Consider the following 10,595-nt stretch of genomic DNA (forward strand, 5'->3'; position numbering starts at 1 on the left):
GCATTGTGCGGTTTGTCATCTAAGTAAATTAGCTTCAGCACAGCCTGTTGCCGCTTTGCTTTGGCAATGCTGTAGTGCTTCCAGCTTGTGAATGATGTGCTCATTTCGGACATGGAGGCTGAAGAGGAGGAGGTGGTGGTGCAGGAGCTGTACACAGTGGAGGCAACCCTGATTGACATGGAGCCTGTAATCCTTGGCTTCGGGAAGACGTGTTCCATCCCAAAGTCTGACTGGGTCCCGGCTTCCACTATGTTAACTCAGTGTGCCGTCAGCAAAAATGTACCGTCCCTGGCCACAAGAACTTGTCCACGTGTCCGTGGTTAGGCGTACTTTCCCAGTAACTGCATTGTTGAGGGCACGGGTAATGTTGTGTGACAAGTGCTTGTGTAATGCCGGGATGGCACAGTGGGAGAAAGTGGCAGCTGGGACAGAGTACCATGGGACGGCGGCCGCCATCAGGTTGTGGAAAGCTTCCATCTCCAACTTAAAAGGCAACATTTCGACTGCAAGCAGACAAATTTGAGAACTGAGTACTGTGGCCTGTGCGGCATTTAGCTGCGTATTTCCGCTTGCGTTCCAATGACTGGGGTATGGATAACTGAAGGTTGTTCTGGGACAAGGACATGGACGTGCTTGAAGATGGTGCTATTTGACTGTGGGCAATGGCAGGTGCAAGGCAGGAGGCATCTTTGCGTGGACAGGGGATTGGCTTGCACGCACAACAGTTGAAGAAGCTGTGGTGTCACCAGCAGACACTGTTCCTGCAGCATGGGTTTGGGCCCAAAAAAGTCAGGTGCTTTGCTGCGATGTGCCTGATCATGCTGGTGGTGGTAGGGCTTGTAGTTTTAGTTTTGCTACCCATGCCGATGCTGACATGACATGTGTTGCTAATGGCCTGTTAGGTCTTCCAGAGTCTGGTTATTTTTTAAAGACTCTGCCGATAATCCCTAACGGTAGGACTGGCAACTTCCGTCAGGTTGGTGTTACGGGGAACGGTTGCATGCCTTCTGTCTGCAGACACCAAACTGCTTCTTCCTGCCTGAAGTGGTGCCATGCCTACCTCCCCCTGTGTGCTGCTGTCCTCGCTCTGCATGTCCTCCTGCCAGGGTGGGTCTGTTAGTACATCATCCACCACCTCCTCTTCCACTTCCCCACACTGGTCCTCCTCCTGACTTTCTGGCAATGATCTCATCATAGTCCACCTCTTGTGACTGTGGCTGCTCAAAGATTTGTGCATCGCTACATGGAATATCATCTTGACCCGCTTCAAGTGGACCGGGCGAGAGGCACGAATCTCCAAATGGAAAACTGAACAGCTCTTCGGAGTGTCGGAGTGTGGGATCATTTGTCTCAGGTCTCTCAGCATGGTGGGAGGAAGGAGCATCAGGGTAAGAAATATGCGGCCCAGATTCACAGCTACTGTGACTTGACCGTGTGGAAGACAGGGTGCTGGTGGTGCATAAGTAACTGGAAGTGTTATCCGCTATCCAACCAACAACCATTTCACCTCTCGGGCATCAATAGTACTGTTTTGCCGCGGTCCCCTAGGACTTCGGACACTAAAGTCCATCGAGAAGATGTGGGTGTTTTTGGTGGGCCAATTTCAGCATCCAAGGCCTCGGCCTCCACCATCACGTCCACTTCCCTGTGCCTTGCCCATTGTAAATGGACTAAAATACACGTTCACTACTAAAGGGTGATTTGGGAGGCAACTTGTATGTGATATGTGTGCTGGAAAAACAAAATTTGACCTATCTGGACTTTGGGTAAAAATGTGTTTTAGCCTTCTCAGATTTAATAAGTATGATAACAGACTGCAAAAACAAATACAATGTGTAGGTCTAAAATGGCCAATTTTTTCGACAATCAGAAATGAGGCCTGTTGGGGAGCTACCACAACGACAAATGGGTGTCCTGTTTTTTTTTTTGTTTTTTTGGGCTAACTAGTGCTGTATAGAAGTACTGTGACACCCAGGACAAACTAAGGAAAACCAGTGTAAACTGGTCAAACCTTGAGCACACACAGGTATGAGCTGGCACGGCGATACCACACCGAAAAATGTGTGGCCTGTATTTTATTTTTTGCTAACTACTGCTGTATATAAGTACAGTGACACCCAGGCCAAAAAAAAGGAAAACAGGCCTAAAATGGCCAAACTTTGAGCATACACAGATATGACGCTGACACGGAGATACCACTACGAAAATTTTTTTTTTTTCTTTCTAATTAGTGCTGTATAGAAGTACAGTGACACCCAGGAGAAAAAAAGAAAACCACCGTAAACTAGCCAAACTTTCAGCATGTACAGATATTAGCTGGCACAGAGATACCACCATGACAAATGTGTGGCCTGTATCTTATTATTTGGCTAAATAGTGCTGTATAGAAGTACAGTGCCAGACAGCAAAAAAAATTGAGAGCTAAAAAAGACCAAAGTTTTTAGCAGACGGATGGATGAGGCGTGTCACAGATATACCGCACTGTAAAATATGTCGCCTGTATGTTTTTTGGGGGGGGTCAGCAAAATAGTGTCAAATTGTGTAAGACACTAAAAAAATGTACTCAACCGTACCACATAAAAATAAAATATTTCTCTGTGCAAGGGATGTTTGGGATCCTTTAAAATTGCTGGATTTTCACTCTGTGCTAGGAAAAGGATCTGGCTGTATTGTGTAGTGTCAAAAAAACAAATGGAGGAAAAAAAAAAGGGCTCTGGATTGCTTTGCAATAAAAAAAGCTCTTAACCCTGGATAAAAAATTTTTCAAAGCCAATTACACCAGGGGCTAGGTATATACGACCAATATATCCTAAGGCAGCAGCAGCAGAACACGGGAAGGGAATGCACCCTCTTGATGTAAGCAATATGTATACACACATACAGTGCCTGCAGGCCTTGTACTGATGTGTATAGAGCGACGTACACTACCCTGCCTGCCTAACACTGGAACCTATATACTCCGTAATTAATCCTTAGAAGGGCTGTTGGTTTAATTTAGCTGGAAGTGAGTATTTAGGATGGTAGACCCCATGCTGACTAATAAATCCCCAAATATGACCCTATCTCAGCAGCTGCTCCTCCCTACACTATCTAAATCCGGAGCTGAATGCGCCGAGCAAGGCGGCGTCTGGTCTTATACTCCTGATGAAGCATGCAGCCAACCAATCACTGCATGACCACAACAAAGATGGTTGTGGCATTTCACGGCCTGGCAGACAATCCCTGCATCATGATTGGGTCTCTAGAGTCCGCCAAACAAGCTGGGTGGGGACCTGTGTTCCCGCCGAGTAATCCCGGAAATGCTCGGTGCTCGCCGAGTACATCAAATACCATGATACTTGGGCGAGTGACGAGTAGTGGCGAGCATGTTCGCTCACCACTAATTGTAAGTCAACTTTATGCATGAGATAGCCAAGATAATCTATAAAATGATGGTAGTCTCACATTGGAAGCTGTAGTAGATGGTGAGATATGGAGCCTGAAAGTCAAAAGTCCAAAACATTGCTACCCTTTCGCATGTCGGGGTACTCTGATATACAGATGTGTACCTCTATGCCCTGTATTCTAGAGGGAGAAATAAAAATAAGATTTTTTTTTCTTCATATAAGATTATTAAAAAGTAGTGACAATTCCAAAAATGCGATTTTCTTTTCTTGTAATATGGTCTCCTCAGAAATGGAAACCACAACCCCCATCATGGCAGGCAGCAGATAAAGTTAAGATGTACAGCCTGCACTAATCAGAATGGGAGAATTTTGTATACTTGAAGCTGCATGGAACCCACAAGTAGATTACTTTTAGAATGCAGGGACATAGCGATAGATCTGTACATAGCAGTGTATCTCTATGTACCAGTGTAAAGTCAGATTTTTTTTTTTTATTGATTTTATAGGGGAAAAAAATGAAAAACAATTATAATATTTTTAATGCTCTTTTTAAACAGTAAATAAATCAGATAATAAACATCAAAAATTATCAAATTGAAATATATTTGGTGCCCCTGCAGCAACTCGCTCAACAGCGATCACAATAATTAAGTTAATCACACCATTTGTTGCCATTTATTGATCAAGTTTAAACCCATAAAGATAATAAAAATGGAACTTTGAGGCCGTGATCGCACAAATCGTAAATGCTGTTATTCTGCAGATTTCTGCACTACGCGATGCAAAAAGAATCTTCCCTGATTATTTAATCTTTTCTGCCTCTTTATGCATTTTCCCCCTTATTTGATGCATTTTTGGTGCAAAATCAGTACAGAAAAGCCTTGATTCTGCACTTAAGAAAAAAAAAATTCCAATGCACTTTTAACAAAAGTTGTTTTTTTTTTTTTTTTCAGGCTCAACATAGAAACCTATAGAGAAGAAACGCACCAAAACTGCAACAGGGTCAAGGGTGCAATTTTCAGAAAATCACATCCATTTTGCTTGGACATTAAGGCCGTGTTCACATGTAGTGTAAATGCTGAATTTTTCTGCTGCTTCTTTTTTTTTTTTTTTGACCAAATTCTGCTGTTTAGTTCTCAAAGGAAAGCGGATGGAATATCATGTAAAGTGCGCAAATACTGCTGATGTGTGCAGTTTTGGTACCTTATTTTTCCATGTGGAGCCTAAAATAAAGTTACCACAATTATTTTACATAAGTATCAAAATCAGTTTTGCTGTATTATAAAAGCCACGTTAACAAACACAGCTTCAAATCTACACCAAAAATGCATCAAATAATGGGGAAAAGGCTTAAGAAAATGCAGCAAAAATGTAATAATCACTGCGACTCTGACATCTCCGCCTGCTAGGGTAAAGAATATCATAGACTTTACATGTTAAAGACAGATAATGTAGTAGCCTCAAATTTTGCCAAAATGTTGGATTTGGCTAAATCCATTCTTTTTACGATTTCTCCATATTGCTGGATTACAAAAGGCTGGGAAGGGTTTTAAAAAAAAAAAAAAAAAAAAAAAAAATTCTAGACCTACCCTGCCCTCGTCTTCGCTGATCTTGTCTTTACTGGACCATCTTGGGGGGTTTTCCGGTACCCTACATCTAAAGTACCTCCTACACTGATCTGTTATGGGAGCGTCATTATGTGTAATATGAGATCCAGAGAAACAATGGAGCATAATAATGCACATTTTAGAAAATCGAATTTCCACAACAAATCTACAAACTCGCTGATTTCTATAAATAAAGCAAAATCTACGTTGCAGTCCTTACCTTTACCCACTAGAGGGTAGCAGAACACAACTATATTTTTGTTTGCTGACCTTTTTGGAGTGTGGCTGCTCTGATTAAACCAAATAGCAAACTTTGAAGTTCGATTTTTATGACTTTTTGCATTGTCTAATGACCTGCTCACTAACTCATTTTGAGTCAAATGTTGACTGGTTATTCTATTGTCAAGTTTGCAGAAAGCAGATCTAAGTATGTGGGTTACTAACCTCAGAAGTCATCACAGACATGGACTGGAGAAGAATATCCAGGCTCAGAGCAGACCAAGGATTCACGAAATACACGCGCAGATTTCACTGGAGGACTCAAAATAGCCATGCCTTTGTAATCAATGGGCTTTTGATATAATGCAACTGTGTAATGAATGCATTTCCCTTTAGGTGGCGCTGTAGGGATTTCAATATTTGCTGCCTGATAATTCTGCAGATCCCAGCAGCTTACAGGGAGTCTCACTGCTGAAACTTCCCAGAAAAGTTTCTCCAGGTTTGTCAATCTAATTTTTCTTTTCCTAAATGTCACAAACCTCCAACATTTTTTACAGACATAGAAAAAGCGTAATGAATCCTAAAGGCTAAGATGATGGATATAAAAACGTTAAAAGGAATCTGTCACCAAGTTTTTGCTATTTAATCTGAAAGCAACAAAGTAGGGGCTGAGAGCCTGATTTGTGTCACTTAGGCTGTGTGCTGTAGTTTGAAGACGATGAGTGTTTTATCAACAGGAGATTAATCACTGCAGGACTAGGTGTCACGTGCAAGCTAGTCCAGCTTTACAACCCCGCCCCCACCACTGATTGGCAGCAGTATACACAAGAATGTGGGAATCAGAATATGGGTGGGACTACACACAGCTCAGTATTCTGAGCACTGCTACCTCTACAACAAAGAAAACATGTATTCTATTAAAACTGCACCAAGCAGTCTAGTAAGTGACACATCGCTGGAATCGGGGTCTCTGTACCTACATCATGCTTTTCTCAAATTACAAGGCAAAACCTGCTGATGGATTCCCTTTAATAGCATGTACTGGGGGAATGTGAAAATAACTACAAATACAATAGCCGACACAAGCTCCTAAAAGCTTCTTGAAAAAAATTAATTTTTTTTTTTCTTTCTTACAAAAAGTGGAAATACGTGAAAGTGGAAATACGTGCCATCTATTCATGAGCTTTACAAAAATTTGCAAGTAGTTGGCAATTCTTTTTTATTGGGGGAGCCTTCTAACAAAGAAAACCTGTCCTGAGCAGTAATAATAACAACCTTTATTTTTATATAGCGCTAACATATTCCGCAGTGCTTTATGGACATTATCATCACTGTCCCCAATGGGGCTCACAATCTAAATTCCCTATCAATATGTCTTTGGAGTGTGGGAGGAAACTGGAGAACCCGGAGGAAACCCACACAAACACTACAAACTATATAAAAGGTGTAGGCAGTAGACTGGTTCAGTCATATAACACTATTGTTAACACAATCCATGTAACCCTGGGTTCAAGGAGTTAAATGATACCAGTGGCAAGAACTGCATGGATTTTCCATGTTTTCCTATGGGTCGCCCTCCCAGGGCTGTGGGGTACTCAGTACCGGGCCGGTGTCAGTGGAATGTGTCACAGCAGCGGTGACCCGGTCCATGGCCCTGGGCGCCCAAGTAATGGAAAAGGAATGTAGTTAATGGAATAGTTCGTGACGCCACCTGTGGTGTTCGGCAAGGGAGATGTTAAGCCGACGCTGCAGACAGCTCCGCTGGGACAGATGGTGTGGTGCAGCAGTGATGGTATAGCCCACCACAGGCAGGGCTAGTGTCCCAGGGCAGTGTAGAGATGGTTGGCACGGTGATGTAGCAGTGCCGGAAAGGTGATGTAGCAGTGCCGGAAAGGTAGAAAGCAGACAAGACACAGCGGGATGCAATTTCTGTACCTTTACTTGATAACTGCAGTCCAGGGCCCTGATTACAGATGGTATTGGATCAGGCTAGCCTGGAAGCAACTCAGGGATTCTCTCTCACAGATGGGCTGTGCAGTCTCCTTCCTAGCGCCTTGTGGTGTGAAGCACTCCAGTACTTAGTTACTCTAGAGTTCCTCCTGTCAGATGTTCCCAAGAACCTTACTTGCACGGCAGACAGCTGTAGCCTCTCTCGGGGGACTCCTCTCCTGAGTCCTGGCTCTCCATCCAAGCTGCTGCTGTGACTCAAGTCTTAGATGGGGGTAGGGCATTTACAGCCTCTTACTGCTCTGGTATCTGCTGTAGGACCTTTAGTATCCGTACAGCCGTGGAGACCAGGCTCCAGTTTGTGCGCTCTCAGCTGAGAGAGCTCTCCTTCCTAGCTCAACCTCCAGCTTCTTCCTACATGTCTGCATGCTTCACCCTCTGCAGACTGACCACTCCTTCCTCTTGGCCCTCAGTGGGCACCCCTCTCCTTAATCCTGGTTCAGAGTTCCCCCTGCTGGCCTGGAGTGGAACTGTGTTGCATGTATGGATTGACTGCGAGAGAGACCCATCATTGCCTCCAAGCCTGGCATTACCCTACCCTGGAGGAAGGCAAAGCCACTGTGGTGACCATACTCCTGGGGGCACCACACCTAGACATTGCCTTTTGAGCCAGTCCCTTCTGGGACAGTGTTATGTTACATAGTGAGTTGGATGTGTAAGGAGGTGACATGTTAGAAGACTCACACAGTTAATACCTAACAGAATGTCTGCAAGTGAACACCGCCATCTGCTGCTCAAATATGATCGGAACAGGGAAAGCAGGAACTAAAGAGTGAAGTGCATGTTCCCTCTGGGAAGAGATTGAAGGAGACACCAGATCAGGTGATAGCTGTGGCATAGTTAGTAATTATAAAAGACCCAGTAAAGGAGAGGAATTCGCACCTTAACCTGTAGAAGGATGGATGTGTGGTACAGCGAGATTGGCTTTTGGCCGTCGTTACGAGTGATCAGATCCAAGTGGGGAAACGAGTGACCATCCTGGGAACCAAACCAAGAGAAGAAGCAAGTAAACAGCATTGGGGCTGAGCGACGAGAGTTGGATAGCCTGGACTGGAGACACGAGACCAGAGCTAAGAAATCTGAGCCAAAAGAGAGACGACCAGGCCGTTGAAGGGCGTTCATGAAAGGTGTGACTTTCGGTGTAGAAGTACGAGACACAGGGGAACATGACAGTGCTTCAGAGGACAAAGACGGTCAGAGTAATGGGTGTACAAAGTGTCTTATTAATAAGAGAAGTGTTTCTGGACTTCTCTAAAGCATTTGACACTGTCCCACATAAAAGATTGGTAAGTAAGATGAGAAAGCTTGGGCTAGGGGAAAATGTGCGTAGCTGGGTAGGTAGCTGGCTTAGTGATAGAAAACAAAGAGTGGTTATTAATGGGGCATACTCAGATTGGGCCAGGGTTACTAGTGGGGGACCACAGGGTTCTGTATAGGGCCCCCTACTATTTAATATATATATTAATGATCTAGTGGATGGCTTACACAGTAAAATATCAGTATTCGCAGATGATACAAAACTATGTAAGGTAGTTAACACAAAGGAGGACAGTTTGCAACTACAGACAGATTTGAGTAAATTGGAGAATTGGGCTGAAAAATGGTAAATGAGGTTTAACACAGATAAGTGTAAGGTTATGCACATGGGAAGGAGAAACAGATGCTACAATTACTTACTAAATGGGAAACTGCTGGGGAAATCACACATGGAAAAAGACTTAGGCATCTTAGTCAATAAGAAGCTAAATTGGAGTGCCCAGTGTCAGGCAGCTGCCACCAAAGCAAATGGGGTCATGGGATGCATTAGAAGAGGTCTGAGGACATGAGATGAAAACATAATTCTCCCTCTGTACAAATCACTCGTCAGACCACACTTGGAGGATTGTGTGCAATTTTGGACGCCGGTGCTCAAGACATTACTGAACTTGAAAGGGTTCAAAGGCGGGCTACTAAAATGATAAATGGAGTTGGTTCACTACAATACCCAGAAAGGTTATCAAAATTACGTCTATTTACTCTAGAAAAGAGAAGACTAAGGCTAAGTGCACATGTAGCAGAAAATTTCTGCTTGAAAACCTGACTCCCTTCCCAGAAAACCGCCGTTTTTTTCTGCGCGTTTTCCATGCGTTTTTAGCGCGATTTTTGTGCGGTTTTTATGCGTTTTTCAGCGCGTTTTCTAAACGCTTGGAAATCAGAAATGTGGAAAAATCCGCAAAATTAATGAGCATGCTGCGTTTTTTACAGTGATGCGTTTTTTTCGCTGTAAAAAATGCATCAATGTGCACAAAAAGTGGAACATGTATAGAAATGAATGGGAAGCTTATTTTTCGCGTTTTTCCCACGGATTTTTTGGCATATCCGTGGGAAAAACCGCGAAATAAACGCTGTGTGTGAACACAGCCTTAGGGGAGACCTAATCTATTTGTACAAGTGTATTGCCCTCGTGATATGAGATCTCTCCAATGAACTGTTTGTACCAAGGACTGTGACAAGAACAAGGGGGCATTCTCTTTGTTTGGAGGAAAGACCATTTCTGCACCAGCGTAGAAGAGGGTTCTTCACGGTAAGAGCAGTGAGGCTCTGGAATTCTCTTCCTGAGAAAGTGGTGATGGGCAACTCACTGAATGAATGTAAGAAAGGAATGGATGCTTTTCGAGTAACAGTATAGAAGGTTATGAATAACAGAATATTATAGGTAGATGGCTGACCCAGCTTAGGGGAAGGAATTTTTTTTCTCTATGGAGAAAATTGGCTTCTACTCTGTGGGTTTTTTGCCTTCCCCAGGATCAACAATACAGAACAGCTGCACTAAAAATAGGCTGAACTAGATGGACATAAGGTCTTCCTTCAGCCTTCAAAACTATGTTACAATGTTATGTGGCCTAACCGTGTGGCATCCAAGGCTTCAGTTAGGGCCTGTATTACGCCTCGTATGGTCTACAGAGAGATGGTGGTAACGGGCCCGATAGTGACTGTGATGCATCTCAGGTTAAGGTATTAGGACAAAGACCTCACTGACTATAATAATTTTTTTATTTGTAATAATAGAACAATAGTGTCTGATTAGAGTTGTGTTGATATCCTGTATAGCTGAATTGCTGTTCTCTATTGTACAATAATTTGCGGTCCTTCGCCGTTTGCTGTATTCTTTATATTGTGCTGTAGCCATCACTTATACTTATGTTAATCAAATAGATATTTTTTGGTAAAGTTACCTTTGTGTCATCATCTGCATTGTTGCATCCACCTACCTGTTTACAGATGAGAAACTGATGCAGCATGGACTGATGATGGTGCAGGAGGGCGATCCAGCTGAAACTACAGAAGCTGTGATGGCAGAATGGCAACAGGAGGAGAAAACTGGAACCATGTAAGC

General features: G+C 43.4%; 1 long non-coding RNA gene across 2 annotated transcripts in view; it reads left to right on the forward strand.

Annotated features, from left to right (window-relative positions):
• Positions 1 to 5,311, forward strand: part of LOC141098622 (uncharacterized) — a 126,601-nt gene extending 121,290 nt beyond the window's left edge. For both annotated transcript variants that reach the window (XR_012234302.1, XR_012234303.1), the window contains exon 3: positions 4,340 to 5,311. This is a non-coding gene — a long non-coding RNA (uncharacterized lncRNA). The remainder of the gene's footprint in view (positions 1 to 4,339) is intronic.
• Positions 5,312 to 10,595: the final 5,284 nt, after the last annotated feature.

Source organism: Dendrobates tinctorius, unplaced genomic scaffold, assembly GCF_039654945.1.
Source record: "Dendrobates tinctorius isolate UK_male_01 unplaced genomic scaffold, ASM3965494v1 ptg000093l, whole genome shotgun sequence".
Lineage (NCBI taxonomy): Eukaryota > Metazoa > Chordata > Amphibia > Anura > Dendrobatidae > Dendrobates > Dendrobates tinctorius.